The following is a 20,825-nucleotide window of genomic DNA, read 5'->3' as shown; positions in this document are numbered from 1 at the left end:
AACAATTTTGTTCAGTATATTTTTGACCTTCAACCCCTCCCTCTTGTCCCCGAAAAAACACCCTTCCACCCAACTTTTTTTTATAGACCTTTTTTGTACTTGGTTCTTATCCCAAAAGCAAACTTTTTGCCTAGTTTCATGAGTGTAACAATTTTTTTTCTTTTAAATGCCTATTTAACCTGTACTTATCACCAAGTTTAAAAAATTAATAAAATGTATGTCAGCTGTTACGATACCTTTCTCACACATAACTTAACCCATCAAAAAATCACCTTTTCACCAAATATATTTTTATAAAATTTATGATCCCTTGTCCCTGCTTTATCTCGAAAAAAATGGAGTAACTAAAGCTCAAAAATTGGCAACATTAGGGAACCCGCCCGAACAGCTTAGATTGTGATGATCTTTTTTTTTCTAACATCGGTAATTAAAAATACTTTAAAGTCTATAGATTAAAAATTGCCGATGTTGCCGTTTTGAATTTTTAAATTTAATTAAAGATTTTTGTGAAGAAAATAATTTTTTTTTTCAAAAATTTTTCTTAAATTTCATATTAATTTGATGCCTAAAGATTGTCTAGGAAATTCAAGGAAAAAAAATATATAGGAGTGAGGGACAATCTTCCATCGTTCAAGCGATAGATGTAATTTTTTTTATTAATTGACTTCAAACACAAAAAAAAATATTTGAACACAACGGCAACACCTACAATATTTAAATATACATTTTTAAAAAGCTAGAAGCCTAGTCATATTTGTAAAATTAAAATTAAGTTAATTGAATTAAGGGCTTTTGAAAGAATGGTATTTTAACTCATTTTCGAAGAATTTTTTTTAATAAAAGTTTTGAAAAAAAATTGATCTTATTTTTTTTCACAGTTTAAAATCTTAACATAAAATTATTTTTTATTCATTTAATAACCCTTAATGTTGAAAGTTAAATAGCAAAAATTTAGAGTTCTTATTTACCAAAGTCTTTGAGAAAATTAATTAATTCGATGCAAAAATTTAGTTTTATCAAAAAAAAACCATTGAAATTGAAGTAATTTTTAATTTTTTTTTTTTTCAAAAGTGTGATATATATTACCTTTTCTGCTTCGGAATTCAACTGATAATATTTATGGCCAAAATTGTTTGTAAAATAAATTCATATTTTATTAGAAAAAGTTTGGAAAAAAGTCATTTAAAAATTTTTTTAATAACATTTTTGTTTTTAATTCTGAGTTTGAGGACCATTTTTTCAAAAACTCTTTATTAAATTTAGTGGATTTAAATTTAAGAGATAAGTATGAGCTTCTGGCTTTTTAAAAATGTATTTTAAAATATTGTAGGTGTTGCCGTTGTTTTCAAAATATTTTTTTTGTGTTTGAAGTCAGATTGTAAGAAAATTGCATTTATCGCTTAAACGATGAAAGATTCTTATATTTTTTTCCTTAAATTACCTAGAGAATCTTTTGCTATCATTTGTTTTTTGAAATTAAACCAAAAAAAAATGGTTTTGTTCAAGAAAATTTTTATGTTAATTTTAAAATCAATACGGCAACATCGACAATTTTAATCTATAGACTTTAAAGTATTTTTAATTACCTACGTTTGAAAAAAAAATCGTCAAAATCAGAGCTGTTCGGCCGGGTTCCCTAATAATTTGCTTTAGTTACTCTACTAAAAGCTTCATATCGAATTTTGTTGTTTGTTTATTTTATGTAGGTACTTTTTTACCTGTGGGTACTTTTTTATCGCGGGTGCAACATTTATACTTAGCAGTGGCGAAGGGTTCATATAACTCGATTATTTCCGTCTTACCTTTTGAAATTCTCAAATTCAACAACATTAACTTCTGGCAACATGAATATAATTTCAATCAACATCTGCACACACTGTCAACATTATTTCAAATACTCTTCTTTCAGTTCTACTCTACACACCTATCTGCTTTTCAACTCACTCCATAAACAAACACAAAACTAGAGCAAAAAAAAGGTAACCCGAAAAATGCCGTCTTATAAACAATAGAACAAATTTGTTTTTTTTTCCTCTTTTTTCATTTACTTATTACTGCCCTTGTGACCTCTCTGTTTAATACACGCTTTCTTATGGAAGAAAATAAGACGATATTCTTCGTCTTACTTTTTGGTGAATTTTTATGTATCTCTCATAATTTTCGCTCTGGGTTAATGAATGCTCAGTGCGCATGTCAGTGTCTGCTTGAGGTAGGTTTCATTTTTCATAGGAAGAAAAAAAGGTAGAATAAGACGGTTTCCTCCGACTTATTTGGGGAATATGTGTGTATCTTGCAATCGCTGAGCTGATGAGCCAAATTATGTTGCGCAGGTTGTGGGTGAGGTAAGTTTTATTTGAAGAAAATCAGTTAGGAAAATATAAAAGGTATAGAACAAGAAAATAACACGCTCCTTTTCGACTTATTATCTGAATTTTTATGTATCTCTCCACGCACTGGGCTGCTGTGTCAAAGGTTTCCACTATGATCAGAAATATGCGTGGATGTTATATTTAATGTCATAAGGCATTTTTGTTGGCAGAAAGTGCATAAAATAAATGCAATTTCCATAAAGTGGCACAACTGCCCCAATTGAATTCAGCAAGTCCCAAGCAGAACGCAGTGAAATTTTGAAAATAATAAAAATTTAGATGATGCAAAAATTGTGAAAAGTTTTTAGATAGTAAGAATTGTTGTTTTGATTATGAATTTAATATGATTGTTCGACTAACAAAAAAGTCGAGAGCAAGAACTTTGCTATGCGATTTATTTTAATTTAGTGTTCTGAATTCAGAAGTCACAAATTGTCATTTGCTAACTTCTAAGATTTTTAAATATAAATTTTTATTTGCAATAATCTTTGAAAAGATATAAATATATTTTATACAATAAAATACGAGTATGACTTTTTGACATTCAAGAATTAGTTTTCTAAATAAGTACCGAAAAATAACGTTTTCTACCAGTTAATATTCAAGTATTTCAAAAACGTGACGGTCCAATGCAATTTTCACTTCGGGAAAATTCTTTAGAAAAGTATGGTTTTGTTCAAGCTCTATTTTGTAACTTTATAGGTATTATTTTTTCTTAGAGGATTCAAATAATTTTAATCAGTTTAGTTTTATGAAGATAACAAAATTGTAGTTAAAGGACGCTCTTACTTAAAGTTTTGTATACACCTAGATAATTGTTGCTTCTGTCGGCGGCGTCGAGAGATCTTTATAATTCTAAGGCGATTTCATGCATAGAAGATCTAGCATTGATCTAGCACTTATATTTATAGGTAGAAAAAAACTTCTTCTAAATTCTAATTACTAAAAGTAGACTTGACTTTTAAGAAAAAGTTCTTGCAGAGTTTTATGAAAGAAAAACGTAGAACTTTGCACACTTTTTAATGGAAACTTTATTAAAAAAAAAAAAAAATAGGTATGTATACATATATCTTATGTTTTTGACAATTGGTTTGAATTGCTTAATTTCATGGCTTGAAACGCAGAAATATATTAAAAATTTGGAATTGAATTTCTTGGTGACTAATTTTTATTCGACTTACCATTTGAAATCATTCACGCCTCGCCACTGATACTTAGGTAATTGAAGCTTATTTACAAATTACAAACAAGTACTAAGATATTTTAATTATGCTAGGGGATACATATTTATACATAAACCTGTTTATTGAAGTTATTCTTCTTATGGGACGGTGGGTATTAAAAATTTGTTTTTGACAAGAGTGTCAAAGGAATTATGACGCGATCGCCATCTCCGAGACAATTGGGCAGCAGGGCTGTCGTTTCAACGTAAGAGTTGTGAGTACTTTATAGCCTTTTCCAACAAACTCAAAACGCGGTTTTCAACATAAAAATTTTGAAAATTTGAAATGCGTTCCCACCGGAAATTTTCGGGTTTTCGTTTGACGTTTTTAGTTATAATTAATTCTGCAACACCTCATTGTCCTCCAAATTAATCGCAAACAAAGTAAAAAACATACTTTTTTAAACGATGTCTATTGTTTCCTATTAAATAGTAGATACAACATCCGGAAAAAGTATTTTGACAAAATGAACATTTTTCTTACTAATGAGAATAATCTGTAACGGTTAAACATAAAATAAGGAAGTTGACGGTTTACGGTTATTTAATGAGTATATTATGGTGAATCTCATGATGGTCAATGTCAGTCAAATAGTTGGTATTATGCTTCGAAGCTGCATTTTTTGTATAAAAAGTGCTAATTTTTGAGGGAAAAAAGTATTTTGACAAGCGTTCTTTTTCAATGTTGGTGAGGTGAGGTAATGCATTTTACAAGTTTCAAGAACGTAAAAAACTGACAGACTTGTTAAGGCTCCGATTTGTAAAAAAGTGGGAAAACGGCGGAACTTAACATTGAATTTAGTGCATCTTCTGCTGCAAGTCATAATTTCGGTGTGTCTGTTAAAAAAAACCTGTGGAGAACTGAATTTATCGCGGGAATCTATAAACTACCAAATATTAAAAAACAAAAATATAATTATACTATGCAAAATTTACCACGAATGGACAAAAAATGAAAAAATGCACTAAAAAAAAGACGCATTTTGAGGAATTCACTTTAAATCGCGGACTGAGTCCAAAATCCCTGAATTTGGAAATGCAATTCTTTCATCAAAAACTTTGTTAGCAAAAGTTCCCTTTGCAGGAAGCAAATAATAATAATACAATATAATAATACTAAAATATAATTATACTATGCAAAATTTACCACGAATGGACAAAAAATGAAAAAATGCACTAAAAAAAACAGACGCATTTTGAGGAATTCACTTTAAATCGCGGACTGAGTCCAAAATCCCTGAATTTGGAAATGCCATTCTTTCATCAAAAACTTTGTTAGCAAAAGTTCCCTTTGCAGGAAGCTCGAGGAAGACAGTTTTGCATTATTTATGGGAAGATAGTACAGTATTTATCTCATTAAACAAAAATTGAAAAAAACTGAGTTCTCAAAGAAACATATTGGTATGCTTCTTTCGTTCAAAAACAAAGTTTTATGGACCACATTCCCACAAATTTCTATCTCAATGATCCATTAAAAGCAAAGGAACTGTTAAAGCTCCGTAAAAATTTGGTCAAGTTTGTTCCAGAAGCGAAAAGCACAACAACATATCCCTTTGAGAATCCAATTTTTTTTTTAATTTTTGTATTATGACGTAAATGCTGTTTTATCTTTCCATAAATATGGCAAAATTATCTTCTTCGAGCTTCCTGCAAAGGGAACTTTTGCTAACAAAGTTTTTGATGAAAGAATGGCATTTCCAAATTCAGGGATTTAGGACTCAGTCCGCGATTTAAAGTGAATTCCTCAAAATGCGTCTTTTTTTTTAGTACATTTTTTCATTTTTTGTCCATTCGTGGTAAATTTTGCATAGTATAATTATATTTTTGTGTTTTAATATTTGGTAGTTTATAGATTCCCGCGATAAATTCAGTTCTCCACAGGTTTTTTTTTTTAACAGACACAACGAAATTATAACTTGCAGCAGAAGATGCACTAAATTCAATGTTTAGTTCCGCCGTTTTCCCACTTTTTTACAAATCGGAGCCTTAACAAGTTTGTCAGTTTTTTACGTTCTTGAAACTTGTAAAATGCATTACCTTACCTCACCAACATTGAAAAAGAGCGTTTGTCAAAATACTTTTTTCCCTCAAAAATTAGCAGTTTTTAAACAAAAAATGCAGCTTCGAAGCATAATACCAACTATTTGACTGACATTGACCATCATGAGATTCACCATAATATACTCATTAAATAACCGTCAACTTCCTTATTTTATGTTTAACCGTTACAGATTATTCTCATCAGTAAGAAAAATGTTCATTTTGTCAAAATACTTTTTCCAACCATTGTATAAAGAGAACATTTAATAGAACATAAACAATAAATAAACTCTAGTACAATAAATAAACTTAGTTAATTTCATGACCTTTTCTTCCAAACGTCATAGTTCAAGTCATCAGACAACATCTTATTCTTGTTTCGTGTGCTCTTTTTAGAAAGACAAGCACAGAGATAGTTTTAGTTCACCCAAATTCATTCTTAGTACACCGTTATTGAGAGCTGGGCCCTATTTCATAGATAATACATCACATACATTACATACATCATTCATTAAAATTTTTTTAATACATTTTACATTACATACAATTTTTTGTTTCACAGATTTCATTGGAAGTAATGTATAATATCTATTCTGTTGTAGTTGATGTATTTATTTTGACATTTCGTTTGAATGAATTGTGAGGTTAGGTTTCGTTGAAGTGTAGGAATTTTTTTTACTGACTAACCAAAACGAAAAGTAGCAGAAACTTGCGTGTCATAATATTTAAAAATAAAACAAGAAAAGACAATGAATTATTGTTTTCTTTGCAAAAACACAAAATATAATATGTGGATATTCTTTATGATTAAATTATGAACAAAAAAATAGCATTTCAATACTTTTATTAAGTAAATAAATTTTGTTTATAGCAAAAAGACTTGCTGTATGAAATGTATGAAAAGTTCACACAAAATGTATTAAAATGATGTATGATAAATTTCTATGAAACAGTATCATACAACATTGGAATACTTCCAGTCGATTCTCCGTTCATACACTGATGTATGACAGTTCTTCATACAACATTTATATGAAACAGAAATAATACATCAGAACTGTCAATATCATACAATGTATGTAATGTATTATCTATGAAATAGGCCCCTGAATTGTTTCACTTTTCAGGTTTTAAGTGGTTTTATATAAAACTTGTGTTTTGCGAACAAATCTGCTAGGGCAAAAATGTAAAGGTAGTAGGTAAAACGTGAGTTTTGGTGGTGGTTTTGGAAGTTTTTTTGCGAAAACCGCATTTTAGCTCAGTGGAAAAATGCGGTACGCCGCAGTACGGTAAAAAAACACACAACACGTGGCAAGTTGCATGTTTCAGGTCCCAAGTTGCATATTTCATGGTGCAATTACCATGTGGCATGAATCATGGTGCAAGTGCATGTGGCATGTGGCAAGTAGCACGAGGCATGTGGCATTCAGTATGCAAAATTTGGCAAGTTGCGTGTGGCAAGTAGCATGTGGCAAGTTGCATGTGGCAAGTTGCATGTGGCAAGCTGGAATTGGCAAGTTGCATGTGGCAAGTTGCATGTGGGAAGTTGCATATGGCAAGTAGCGTGTGTTAAGTTAGGTTAGGTTAGGTAAATAGGGTAGTGTACAGCTAAGCTGCAGCATACACGGGGGCCTATTGGTTCATTGTGATCCCCTTTTATTTAAAAATCGCATTGATGTTCCTAAACTGTTCATCGGTTTACAAAAACTGGCTCAGTTACGAACCATTTTGTACTTTCAATGAATTTTCTCATGTTAACAATTGGCACCTGCGCTAGATCGTCTAGTTCTCCTACGAACCTAATTCCGAAGTAACGGAGTCGGTTTGTTTGGAGGTTTGGACATTCGCAGAACAGGTGTTTAATGGACTCTATTTCCTCTTCATCTTGACAGCTTTTGCAGAAATCAGGTGCAAATACACCCATTTTAATAGCCATTGTACCAATGGCAAAAAATTTTGTTGTATTTAAATTTAGTTTTTAAGTATTTTTTTTGTAATTTTTAACGTTAGTATTTAACGTATTGAATAAACAACAATCAAGGCACAATGACCCGTTAGTACACCAATCAAGACCCTAATATTCTTTTTACTCGGGGATAAAATATAACGAGTTCCTTTTTCGTTGATTTTAGGCCATACACTTTTAGAGATAATACAATCGTCCCTACACTGAAGGAAAAAACAACTTAAAATCAACAAAAACCACGTTGATTCAACTATTTTTCGGAATGATTTTGCGTTGAAGACGAAAATTTTAAAATCAAAGTAGAATATCGTTAGTTTAAAGCGGTTTACCGCTATAAAACATTTTTAAATCAAAGTTGTTTCAACTTAAAAAAAAGCATCAATTTATTAAAAAAAAAAAAAAATGAGCAGCCGCTGGGGATCGAACCTAAAACTCTTGGGTTACTAGGTGAATGCTTTACCAACGTGCTATCTCACTGTTGAAAACTAGAGTGATAAAATGCAAGAAAAGCTGAAGTTCGACAGAAATAAAAAAATTTCTTACGTTACGTTTCTTTACGTTGTTTTATTTTGAAGAAGTTTCATGTTAATTTTTTCAACATTAAATCAACGTTGAAAATTTTACATTTTACGTTGCGTTTTTTCCCTCAGTGTAGTTTTCCAGGTGTTATTGATTTGTTCTTTAGTCATTTGGTCTATTTTCCTTTTGAGCACACCGATTGGGATGTCTGGTCCCTTTACTAATTGGGTGCTGCTATCCTCTTTTGATGCTGACCCTAACCTAGCTAGTTCATCCACTATTTCATTCTCTTCTATATTGCTATGCCCAGGAACCCAGCAGAGTTTTACTTGGTTAGTGTAGCAAATGCTATTGATTTTCTTTCTGCAGTTTAAAACCTATTTGGATCTTATCGTCTCACTGGCTAAAGCTTTGATAGCAGCCTGGCTGTCCACAAAGAATGTTATCTCCGAGGAGATTAGTTTTTCTTTGTGTACGAATTCTGCCGCTTTTTCTATAGCAAAAATTTCAGCTTGAAACACACTGCAATCGTCTGGGAGTTTATATGATTCTGTAATATTGAGAGGTTTACAAAACAACCTAGCTCCTGTTCCTGATTCCATTTTTGAACCGTCAGTGTAGAAGGGGAATCCTTGTTCGCTGATAAGCGAATTGGAATCCCACCCCTTTCTTTCAGGTATTAAAATGGAGAAATTTTTATTGAAATCTACTAAAGGTGGAATGTAATCTGTAGTCTCATTCAAACCCGGATCTTTGTCGTATCTTTGCATGATAGACCCATGACCATAAGTGTTTTGCCTCCAGTAGCCCAATTCTTTTAATCGAAGTGCGCTTTTAGCTGCCGTGCATCTTATGAACTTGTCTAGGACCGAAATGTCTAAAATTATTTCCAATCCTGCTTGTGGCGTAGACCTTTGTGCCCCTGTAATCCCTATACACGCTAATCTCTGTACTTTGTTAAGGTTCTTGAGAAAGCTTGATTTTTCAACAGCTTCCCACCATACGATAGAACCATAGGTAAGTATGGGGCGAATAATCGCCGTATACATCCATTGGATGACTTGAGGTCGCATACCTCATCGCACATAGGGGTATTTAGTGAGTTTAGGCGGACAAAACACGAAATTTTAAACTGATCCAAAAGTAAAAATTCAACTTTCTACTAAAATTAGATAACTTACTTAGCATTGTCTTATAGTTTTAAAATTGATTACCACTCCAGGTGACTAACAGCAGCACTCTAGAGTTCAGAGTTTTCAACCCAAAAATAAAATAAAATGTCATTATAATGCAGCGACAGTGCTTAGTTAAGTACTTTTTTTATGTGGCTATAGAAAAAAGTTTTTATGCAATATTGATAAAAAGATATGAAGCTGTCTACTAGATGCTGTATCTAAATGGTATATTACTATAAAAATAAAATAGTGATATGTTGAATTTTATAAATTAAACATAAAAATATTGTATTTCTGTGTTGGTAAGAAGAAAAGTTATACTATTTCACATTATTGCGTGATAAAATTTAATTCTAAAGGTTAAATTCGTATCAAATTGAATCTGTAAAAAAAAATTGGAACTAAGTGCAACTTCGACACTTTTGCCCCTTTTAAACGTTTTAGGTTTTAAAATGCTTACTTTGTTTCATGCATCCATATTTTAGGTTTTTTTTTTTTAATTTAACTTCTTGAATTAGAAAAACCTACATTTTAAGACCTTTTTGTTGGCGAATCCATTAGTAAAACTCCATTTATAAGCGTTTTATCAAACCATTTGGGTCCATGCTTGAGACTTTTTGTTTGATCAAAAATAAGTTTCGGAAAAAAAATGTTTTCATTGAAATTAACAGTTAAAATACTTAATTCCAGCATTAATTACCTTGTCGATGAAGAAAAGCATATGTGCATCGTGCACCAAAGGTTTTTTTGCATGTGTAGAAAGCTCATAGTACTTTTTCATTATTTCCTCGGTGTTTCGCTTCCATGATAGCTTGGAATCTAGGATTACTCAAGATATTTAGCTTCTTTGGAAAGAGTCAGAGAATATCATCAAGTTAGGAGGATTAAAATCCCCTAGCTTCCTTTTTTCGTGAACAGAACTAGTTTCGTTTTAGTGGGGTTAACCCCAAGACCATTTTGGGCTGCCCATGAAGATATTTCCTTGAGTACGTGTTCCATAATATCTCCGAGGGTGGTAAGAAACTTACCTGTTATCAGAACTACTATGTCATCAGCGTAAGCTACTATTTTAATACCTTGGTTTTTGAGTTTTGTGAGAATTTTGTTAGCCACAAGGATCCAAAGGAGAGGCGAAAGAACCCCTCCTTGTGGCCTTGTACCTCTTGTAACTGTTTTCTCTACAGTACTATTTCCCATTTGTGAGTTAATGATTCTGCCATTTAATATAGTATGAATTAAATCTACTATGTATGACAGAATCAACTCCAATATTGACAAAATTGATTCTTTGTTAACGTTGTTAAACGCTCCTTCGATATCTATAAATATTTGTTTTCAAGCCTTTTCTCAATATGCGAAACTACCTCATGCATTGCAGTTTCCACTGACCTGCCTTTTAGGTAAGCGTGTTGGTAATTGCATAAGTTGTTAGAATTGAGAAGTTCCCTAATATGCAGGTCAATGATTCTCTCCAGTTTCTTAAGGAGGAATGAGGAGAGAGACTTATTGGTTTATAATCTTTTGCTGTTGAGTTTGTCGGTTTTCCTGCTTGTTGCAAGTTGCAAGTGGCAAGTTGCATGTGGCAAGTTGCATGTTACAAGTTGCATGTGACAAGTTGCATGTGGTAAGTTGCATGTGCCAAGTTGCCACAAAAAAAAAACAAAAACAAAAACGTAAATACTCATAAATAAAAGGAAAAGAAAACAACATAGACTAAAACTAAACTTTTATTGATATAAAAGCCATCAATCGTAGATAAAATTAAATTTTTTTCTCAAAAATTTAGCCCCGGAAATTGGTAATTTCCAATTATAAAGATTTTTTCATGCATAACTATATTCAGGGAAGTCAGATTGTCTTGGGTTAAGGTACGGAGATAGCATCAAAAAAATTTCCTAAGAATACCATAAGCTGAGATTGTTAGAAAAATACGCTCTTTGATTATTAATAATAATATAAAACAAAAATAATAAAAATATCAAATGAGAAGTATAACTTCAGTTGCGTGTACATCCGTACAGGCACTCTTTTTTTTTATTTAGCTATAAAATTTAAATTTAATAAGTAAATCGTCACTAGGAAGGGTTCAAAGTGCGATCGCAGGTGCAACAAAATCGGCCCTACCTTTTTAGATCTAAGTACAAAAACATAAAAGGCTGTTAATTTTCAAACACTTTTGATCTTTTACTTAAGATTAAGATTGAGAGGTGGGATTAATTCGAGGTGGGATTAATTTCCTCTTTTTTAAAGTTCACGTAGAAATCCTGAGCTGAGAAAACTTAGTATGTTTTTGGGTGTACTAGCGGCGATGTTTTCCACTACGAGATAATACCCTCCGAGGTGACGTCGACATGTATTGATTCAGCAATTACAGTGACACAGTATGTGTTCTGCTGTTTCTTCGTCTTCGTTACAGTTACACATTTTGCAGGCATCATCGTCTTGTGTAATGCCCATGGTCTTGAGGTGTTTTTTTACTGAGCAGTGTCCAGTAAGGTAGCCTGTGGTTATGCTAATCTGACTCCTGGTCTGGTGAGTGTGAGCAGTTGTTTCGTTCTGGCGTGGGAGATGTTTGGTATACTTTTTTTGGCTTGTCTGTTACCTTCCGTATGTGCCCAGTAATGATTAGCCATATCTCTTAGCCATTTATTTATGTAATACTTTGCAGTACTTGCTGGTATGCCACAGAATGGTCTTGGCATCATGAATGGAGAAAATGGATAGGTTAGTGGAAGTTGATCTACCGGATATAAAACCGTGCTGGTACGGGGATATGGTTTCTTTTAATAAAAAATTCAATTTATCGCAAACAATTTTTTCAAATAATTTAGGTAGGTATTGAGGACAATTTACTTATGGGTCGGTTGTTTGTTATTTCCTGTTTTGGACCACATTAGTGAATAGGAGTAACGAAGGACGTTTTCCATTCTGGCAAAAATACACCATATTTTAACGAACTATTAAGCCTGGTACGCTGTTCGCGCTAAATTTTAGCCGAGATAAAATTCCCATACAAGTTATCGATAATTTGTTTGGGATCCATTTTAGCTCATATAAAATTTTTCGGTAATTTGTATGGGAGCTAAAACTTAGCGCGAGCAGCGTACCAGGCTTTCAAGACAGAACACAAAACTCTAGACAGAGCGACGGATTCGATCCAGGAGGGTGCTTCGGTAAGTTCATACGAAATGAGCGAAAAATTTCAATATCTCCAAAACTAACGGAACAAAAAAAAAATTGCCGTAACTAATTAGCAACAAATTACCAACAAAATAAGGACCTGGATTCGATCCAGGGCGGTTGCTTCGCTAAGTTCAGACGAACTGAGCGAAAAATTTCAATATTTCCAAAACTAACGGAGCAAAACAGTAAAATTTACGTAACTAATTAACAACAAAATATGGATCTAGTTTGGATTCAATCCAGGGGGGGCTTTTCAAAGTTTATACGAACTGAGCGAAAAATTTAAATTTCCGTAAATAATTAGCAACAAAATATGGACCTAGATTTGATTCTATTCAGGGGGGCTTCGCTAAGTTCATATGAACTTAGTGAAGCACCCTATAAAACAAAAACTACCGGAGCACCAAAATCAAATTTGCCGTAACTAATTAATTAAATTAAAAAATAAAAACAAAATCATAAACTACTCCCAATCCGATTTGCGAAAAGTGCTTCGCTAAGTTCACACTCATGGGATACAAGAATTTTGAAAAAATAGTAGTTTAAATGTTAGCAGACAGTAGCACGAAGCTGTCGAGAACATTAAAATGCTACTATATTACCTTCCACAGCACCGCAGCACTACGTTTTATTCTAGATCCCAGACGAATAAGAAAGAGAAGAAAATGTTTCGTACTAAAAAAATAAAAAGGAAACAAAAATAATTGAAAAACTTTATATAGTCGAGTCAAATTAAACATAAAATTGGTAAAATCTCGGAATCCTGGGAAAGTCAATGAATCTGTAAAACTAGTATAGGGCTGCATTATTAAAAGGTCAAATAAGAAAGTTAAAAAAAATTTCACCGCTCTCGATTACAACAATTTTTAAGGAACGTTTACTGTCATTCCGTATGAAAGCGTTTAATTGGAACTGCTGCCTCATTTTAGATTTTGCTCAAACTTTGTAGGGATGTTCTTAAGGACTGTAAGGAAGCAAATCAATGATGATTTAATTTTAAGTTGCGTGGTTCCTCCGCTACCCCTGTTTGAACTTTTGCAAAACGTCATTTTCATGTTACTATAGTTTTGCGTCTATTGAAGATATCGAGTTGATTTAAGATTTATTTTGTTGAAAAATATCTATATTTAATATTTGGTAAGTTAAAGCCTCCTACATATAGTAGCCAAGGTTCTGGAGCCAGTCAAAAACCATGACAAATCAGTAAAATTCTCAATTTTTCAAAAATTGTTTTTAATTCGGAGATATTTAAAACGTAATTTTTTAATATTTATTCAAAAATTACTATTCTTAAGCTTTAAAATGCCGTTTCAAACAAAAAGATATCTTCAATAGACGCAAACTTATGGTAACATGAAAATCACGTTTTCCAAAAGTTCAAATGCGGGTAGCGGGGAAACCACGCAACTTAAAATTAAATTATCATGGATTTGCTTCCTTACAGTCCTAAAGAACATCCCTACAAAGTTTGAGCAAAATCTAAAATGGTACAGCAATTCCGATTGAACGCTTTCAAACAGTAAACGGTCCATAAAAATTGTTGTAATCGAGAGCGGTGAAATTTTTTTTTTTAACTTTCTTATTTGACCTTTTAATAATGCAGCCCTATACTTGTTTTACAGATTCATCGACTTTCCCTGGACTCCGAGGTATAAATCTAATTTGACTCCACTAATAGGCGAAAATTCAAAGTCTTAAAAATACGTTAAATAATCGAAATTTCATATTTATTTAATAAGGAACTCAACATTTTTTATCAAATCAGGCCTAGAATCAAGTTGAACACAATTCGTTTAGATCATTACTTCTAAGATACCCTGTATACATATGTATGTACATAAGGGATGCACATACATATGCAGCAAGTTTAAACTTGAAAAAGCACGATAGTGAGAGAACTCCTACAATTCGTATCTTTCTCTCTTCGCAAGTTTTTTTTTTTTTGAAATGAAAAAAAAAAAAAAATCAATTCAAAAAGTTGTATACATAAGCCTGTCTGTGATATGCGTACTTGGGCGAAGAGTGGTTATGCCACAAATGCGATGGTTTGATGATGTCTACAGACGACACATTGTCCTTGTTTACTTCCAACAATATTGAATAGGTCAGGTCACGTCCATATAATATAATATAGGAGAGAGAGATATTAAAGAGCGACAAAGATAAAATTCAAAAGAGTAATAATTATTTAAAAAAAAAATGGAGAGAGAGAGAGAGAGCGTGAAAGATTTCCTTTTGATTTTTGAATTAACCAATTTGTCTGTCTGATGGGGTTGCAGCTGGTACGAGTATGTACATACATCCAGGTAGACAAACAAATTGCATGAGTTTGCCCCTTGTTACCATGTACGTATGTAATATGTATCCTAGTTAGTAACGCAGCCAAGAAAGGTAGAGTTGCCTATTTGCGGCCGTCTCCAGTAACCGGCCACCTTTCGGAAAATCGTTGTAACTATTGATTTCAAAGTTTTTTATTACAAATTTTCACTCGTATGCTGTTCTAACATATAAGAGAACAGCATAAGAGCAAAATTTTGGAATAAACCCTACGAAATCCTTAGTTATAACGATTTTCCGAAAGGTGGCCGGGAACTAGATCAATCATTTTATTTCTTAATATATCGAGCAGTTATTTATCACGTATTTGACATTCAAGCAGTAAATTTATTTATTATAACATTAGCTGTGTTTTTTTGGCAATGCTATCCGCACCTGCAGTTAGCGTTTACATGCATTACAAAAAACAACACGCAGTTGCCTATAGGAGTAGAAGCTAATCAAACTGCGGACTGAATATTGATGTAGTGTATAAGTTTACACTTCCCTCTGTCTTGCTTGCATATACATTTTCGTTCTGTTTTGATATTTGGGAAATCCTACTGCTGATCTGATAGTGTTGCCAAAAAAAAACGCCTATCGTATTCGGAATCAGTTCAGTAAGAAATGATTAACACATTTTGGAAAGTTTTTGTGTTTTGAGCAGCTTTTGGAATAAAATATAAATTTGTGACTTTTGGTTGAGATTCAAAATTAAAAATATTGAGGAAAATATGAATCGAATAATATTTATCTTTTAATAGTTTAGGGATTATTTTTAAATACATTTTCAGCAAAATTGGAAACCATTAAGAGGATATACGGGAAGAGCCGAAAAAATTTAAGAAACAAATACATATACCAAAATGTTGCTTTGTTTACGAGATATATTGAAAAAAAACCAAAAAGGGGGCTTTTGCACCCCTATCTTCAATTTCCACCCTCTTATTTAATAGCACTCCACGGTTTTATTTTCATTTATAACCTATTGAACGATTCCTGCACTAAAAACCCGTGAACGTCTTAGTTACTTTCTGAAAGACATAATCACTAGCCTATAATACCTACTTAAATTTTTTCATCGGGGAATAATGTGACATTCTTACCTTTCTGGCAAGAACCCCATGTTGCATAAATATAGAATCTCTGTTCGTCTGGTCAGCATATTATGTTCTTAGATTTGTGGTCATTTTTTCTTTCCTAAGAGAACAGACGAGTATCTCATCTCCTATCTTTATGGGCTATTCAGCTAACTTAGGAAAAAGATTAGGTTCCATCGGAATTGTGGAAAACACAATAACGAAGGGCCAATACAAAAGGAAGTTGGGAATGTTTTGATTCTACTAATTCGGAATAGGATCGCGGTTCGAAGCTTCAATATTTATGCTGGATGGGATTCTTGCCAGAAAGGTAATAATTTTATGTTATTTCACGTTTTTCCTCGAAGTTTTAGACCGGTTTGGTAATCTTCCAGGCATGAATTTCAAAGAAAATGTCTTTTAGACCTTATCCCCTTTTGTACGTTATTTTTTATCAAAATGCATGATTTTTTGTAAATTTTTTAAGTTAATCCATATCTACATGACAATTATAAGTAAATTAGAAAAAAAATGTAGGATACTTCAACAAAAACATTAAAAAATTGAGCAGTATGCACCAATAAGATGTATTTTTTCATTTGGGCCTAATAGTATTGCAAGGTAATGTATTATATCTACATTATGTTCCTTTTTACTTGCGATATAGGTACTTTATATCTAGGTACTGTCAGCTTTTCAGTCTGTTAATCTGTCAGTCTGTAGGTCTGTCAGTCTTTCAGTCTGCACCAAAAATAACGTTACTTGTCATATACCGATTTTATTGAAGTTATTCTCGAAAACGGGTCCAACGATTTTAATAAAATAAAAATTCAAATGTAAGATTCAAGACAAGGTCTATCTCTAATTGAAAAATATTTTTTTGGAAAATCATTATTAACGATACCTACCATTTTTTTTAAATCCGCTTTCTGCGAAACTTCTAATTCGATTTCAATGAAGTTTTTTTGTAAACAAGCATTTATACAATTTTAATGTACATAGGTAAAAAATTAAATTTAGAAAATATTAATTTTTGGACTTGAAAAATCGAATTTTCGAAAACGAGATATTGAATTCTTTTAAATTTTGGTTTTAGATGTTGATTAGTGATTTCTTCAAAATGGTATACAAATTTTATTTTAAAAATTTCCCAAGTTTCTATAAAAAGTCTTAAAAATTTAAGCAACTAGAACTCTCAGAGCAAGTTCGTGCGACCCAGTCGAGCATTTTGTCAGTTGGTCGTGAAACTTCTAGAATCTCAACTTTATCATGAGCCTTTAAAACCCACCAAATAAACTGGATAAACTGGATAACAAACGTCAAAATGATCTAAAAGTGAAAATGGAATGGCCCAGATTAAAACACACAAACATAATTTAAATTTAAAGAAAAATGAATTAAATAAAACTAAAACACTAATTTTAATTTTTACTTGTTATATAGGTACTATAGGACAAGTTAAGGATTCGGAAAAAAAATCGAACTCGAGATAACAATTTTACATGACATTACGATGATGGAGAATGCCAAAAAAGTGGGTCCGGCAATTCTGTCTGTCTGTCTGTGTGTAATTCGAGCAACCGCCTTAATTATTTTCTTCAAACTTGGTAGTTAACAGTTTTGGGTGATTCCCTAGAGGACAAAAACTAACGGTACCTGTCATATAACGGAAATAGAAAAGCTAATTTTTTTCGAAAACGGCTCTAACGATTACATTTTTGTGTGTAGTATTACACATAAAAGGCAACTTTTTAAATAAAAAAAATATTTTTTGTACCGTTATTACCGCTATCTACCATAGAACGTTTTTTTTTTGGTTTCTCAATGTCTCGCACAAGACTTACCCGATTTCAACGAAAATTTTTATGCAAAAGTGTTTAAGTAAAAGTAATATTAAAATTTAAGAAAATTAAAAAAAAAAAACACATTTTTGATTTTTAAAAAAATATTTCAAATTTTTTTTTCGAAAAATCAATTTTTTGAAAACAGGTGGGTGAAAAATTTTGAAATTTCGTTTTTATGTGTAAATTAATTCTTTATTCAAAATGACATATCCATTTTTTGTTGAAAAATTTTAGGAAATTTTTATATATAAAAATTATTTTTTTAACCCTGGATGGTTATGCTTCGTCGAATCGACGAACACATTTTTCAAATTTTGAAATTTCCCTAAAAACATCCCAAAATAATATTAACTTTTAGTGAATAAAACATTATGATATCTGCACAAAATCTGATTTTTTGATTAGAAAATATGTTGAAAGGTTTTAATGCGAAATTTCAGAATCAAATTCACTATAGTTTGAGTAGAGCGTAGGTGTTAAGATGGGCTTCGTCGATTCGACGAAGGATAACTTTAGTGTGCGTTAAATATGCATAACCATCCAGGGTTAAAAACGGCTCTAACGATTTTTAATTTTTTTTTCTAAAAATAACTTTTTATATAATAAATAAAATGGCATACTTGGTTTGTTGTAAAAGATCATTTAAAACGTTATTCTATTATAAAAACAGACACTACACTACTTATGAAATTTCTTGAAAATATCAAATTTTAAATTGTCCCTAATTTTCTTGAATAAAACGCTTTAACATTAGAGTAACTTTTAGCATAAGAGCAAGTACCTACGTTTTGTTTTATTTTGCAAAATGTACACTTTTTAGGTTTTATTTTCTAATAAATAATTTTGTAAGCATCATTTTGGGCTTTTTTCAGGAAATTTGTGGGCGAAAAGGGCATTTTCCATCAAAGTCGTGGGAGCTGATAAAATCTGGCATCACTGTTTCTGATGTGCACGAAATGAGAATTGAAAATCTTCTTTTTGTACCTATTACTTTTTTAAGTATAACCGTATCACCCATTGCCTTTTAATAATTGATAAATTAAAAATATCACGACAACAAACTAACTTCAACTATCAATTTTTACTTGACGAAATTTGAACGCTTATGGGTGGCTGATGAAAGCCAATTCCTTAAAAATGATAATAAGTTTAATAAGTTTTTTTCTACTGGTTAATTTTTTTTTATTTTACAGATTGGTTTTTAGATTTACCAAAAATGCCTTATAGATAAGGGATAATGTTTTGGCAGAATTGCTATGAAAATTTCCCGATAAGCTCATATCCAGGATCATACCATTCCGTTGGCCCCAAAATCGCTTGACCTTACTGCATCCGACTTTTTCTTGTGAGGTTATTGTAAACAGGAAGGCCTTAAAGCAAAAACAACAAACTTGAATGAACTAAAACAATATATTCGAGAAACATTTGCGGTTATTCCTGTCCCATATCTCCCATGAACAACTTTTTTTAAGGCGCCTCACATGTATCAATGAGAAGGGGAGGCATTTAAAATCCCTTTTTTTTTTAAACTTATTAGGCTATATTAAATACAATTTAATGAGCTTTAACATGAATAAAAGAAAAAATGAAATCCATACACTGAAAAAAAAGTTATTTGAGTTTTTCAATGTAGCGAAGCGATATTCGTCAGCCACCCTGTATATGATATATATTATATAAGTATGATTTAAGTAGAAAGACGCGGCTTTTGCAGATGTTTCAATGATTTCAGCTTGGTATGGAACTGTTTTTTTTTGCAAGGTTAATAGCTTAACAAGAAGGCTAAATAAGAAGAGATCCAAAAGGACTTATGCGTTTGCTTCTCTAATATGATTGGATCCTTTTAATTCTTACAGGAATAGCGTCTGTTACTGCTTTGATGATATCGTCTCTAAGTATTTCACAAACCAAAGCTGTTGAAAGATAAACTGTGCTTGTGTCCTCCGCAGCTTAAGACATTTTTTGTTTATTTTTTCTTGACCTTTCTCTAGAATTACTTGATATATGTAGGTAATTGATAAATTATTCGTTTCATCTGTACTTTTAGAATCAATTCAAATAACATTTGAGAACCAACCAGCATTTTAAATAAAACTTTTTATAAAAATCTCTATAAAACTCAAATTGGCAAAAAGTAGCAGATGATTACACCGGCACACAAAAAAAAAAAAATCATGAACCAGAAACCAGACCTATCTTTCTATATGTTTTTGGACCCGCTGAATCCGAATTTCAAGTCCGTTTGGCCCTGTCACCCTCCAGTTTTGAGTAATATGCAAAAAACTAAAAAAAAAAGGTAGTTTTTGGGGTCTTTTTTACACTTTTCTCAAAACTGGAGGGTGACCGGGCAAAACGGACTTGAAATTCGGATTCAGCGGTCCCAAAAACATATAGAAAGATAGGTCTGGTTTCTGGTTCATACAACTTTTTTTTTTGTGTGCTAGCACTGTCGCGACATGTCGCTGTCATACCCGGCACACAAAAAAAAAAGTTTCATGTACCAGGAAGCAGACCTATCTTTCTATATGTTTTTGGGACCGCTGAATCCGATTTTCAAGTCCGTTTTGCCCGGTCACCCTTCAGTTTTGAGAAAAATGCAAAAAACTCCAAAAAAGTCATAAAAATTCAAACAAAATGCACTCACAGCTCAAAACTGGAGGGTGATGGTGCCAAACGGACTTCAAATTCGGATTCAGCGTGCCCAAAACATATAGAAAGATAGGTCTGGTTTCTGGTTCATGACACTTTTTTTTTTGTGTGCCGGTGTTATTTGTGTATAGTTAAGTGGTCAAAGCAGAAAGTTAACGCAGTCACTCGGTTAACGCAGAAAGGGGACGATATGTGGATAGCATTACACATGGGGCCTTACCAATAATCAAATTTAAGACCCTCTTAAATATTTAACTAAATTCTACATACACATAGCAAATTTAATAGTCGACTAACGCTCGGTTAAATTTTAAAGTTGAGTTTCCCAACTAAAAATAGCCTTTAATTTGACTACTGAGGCCGTACGTGAATTGGATTAAATATTTAACCTCTGTGTAATTTTTGACACTATTGAGGTGAATACAAAATTTTCACCTGTTAAAAATTTAATGGGCTCTTGAAC

At 32.1% G+C, this 20,825-nt stretch overlaps 1 protein-coding gene across 5 annotated transcripts in view; it reads right to left on the bottom strand.

Moving 5' to 3' along the window:
• LOC129907124 (ecdysone receptor) overlaps positions 1-20,825 on the bottom strand; it is a 493,732-nt gene that overhangs the window by 289,136 nt on the left and 183,771 nt on the right. The gene's annotated exons all lie outside the window — the stretch shown is intronic.

Source organism: Episyrphus balteatus, chromosome 1 (assembly GCF_945859705.1).
Source record: "Episyrphus balteatus chromosome 1, idEpiBalt1.1, whole genome shotgun sequence".
NCBI classification, from domain to species: domain Eukaryota; kingdom Metazoa; phylum Arthropoda; class Insecta; order Diptera; family Syrphidae; genus Episyrphus; species Episyrphus balteatus.
This window is presented reverse-complemented; position numbering and strand designations above follow the sequence as displayed.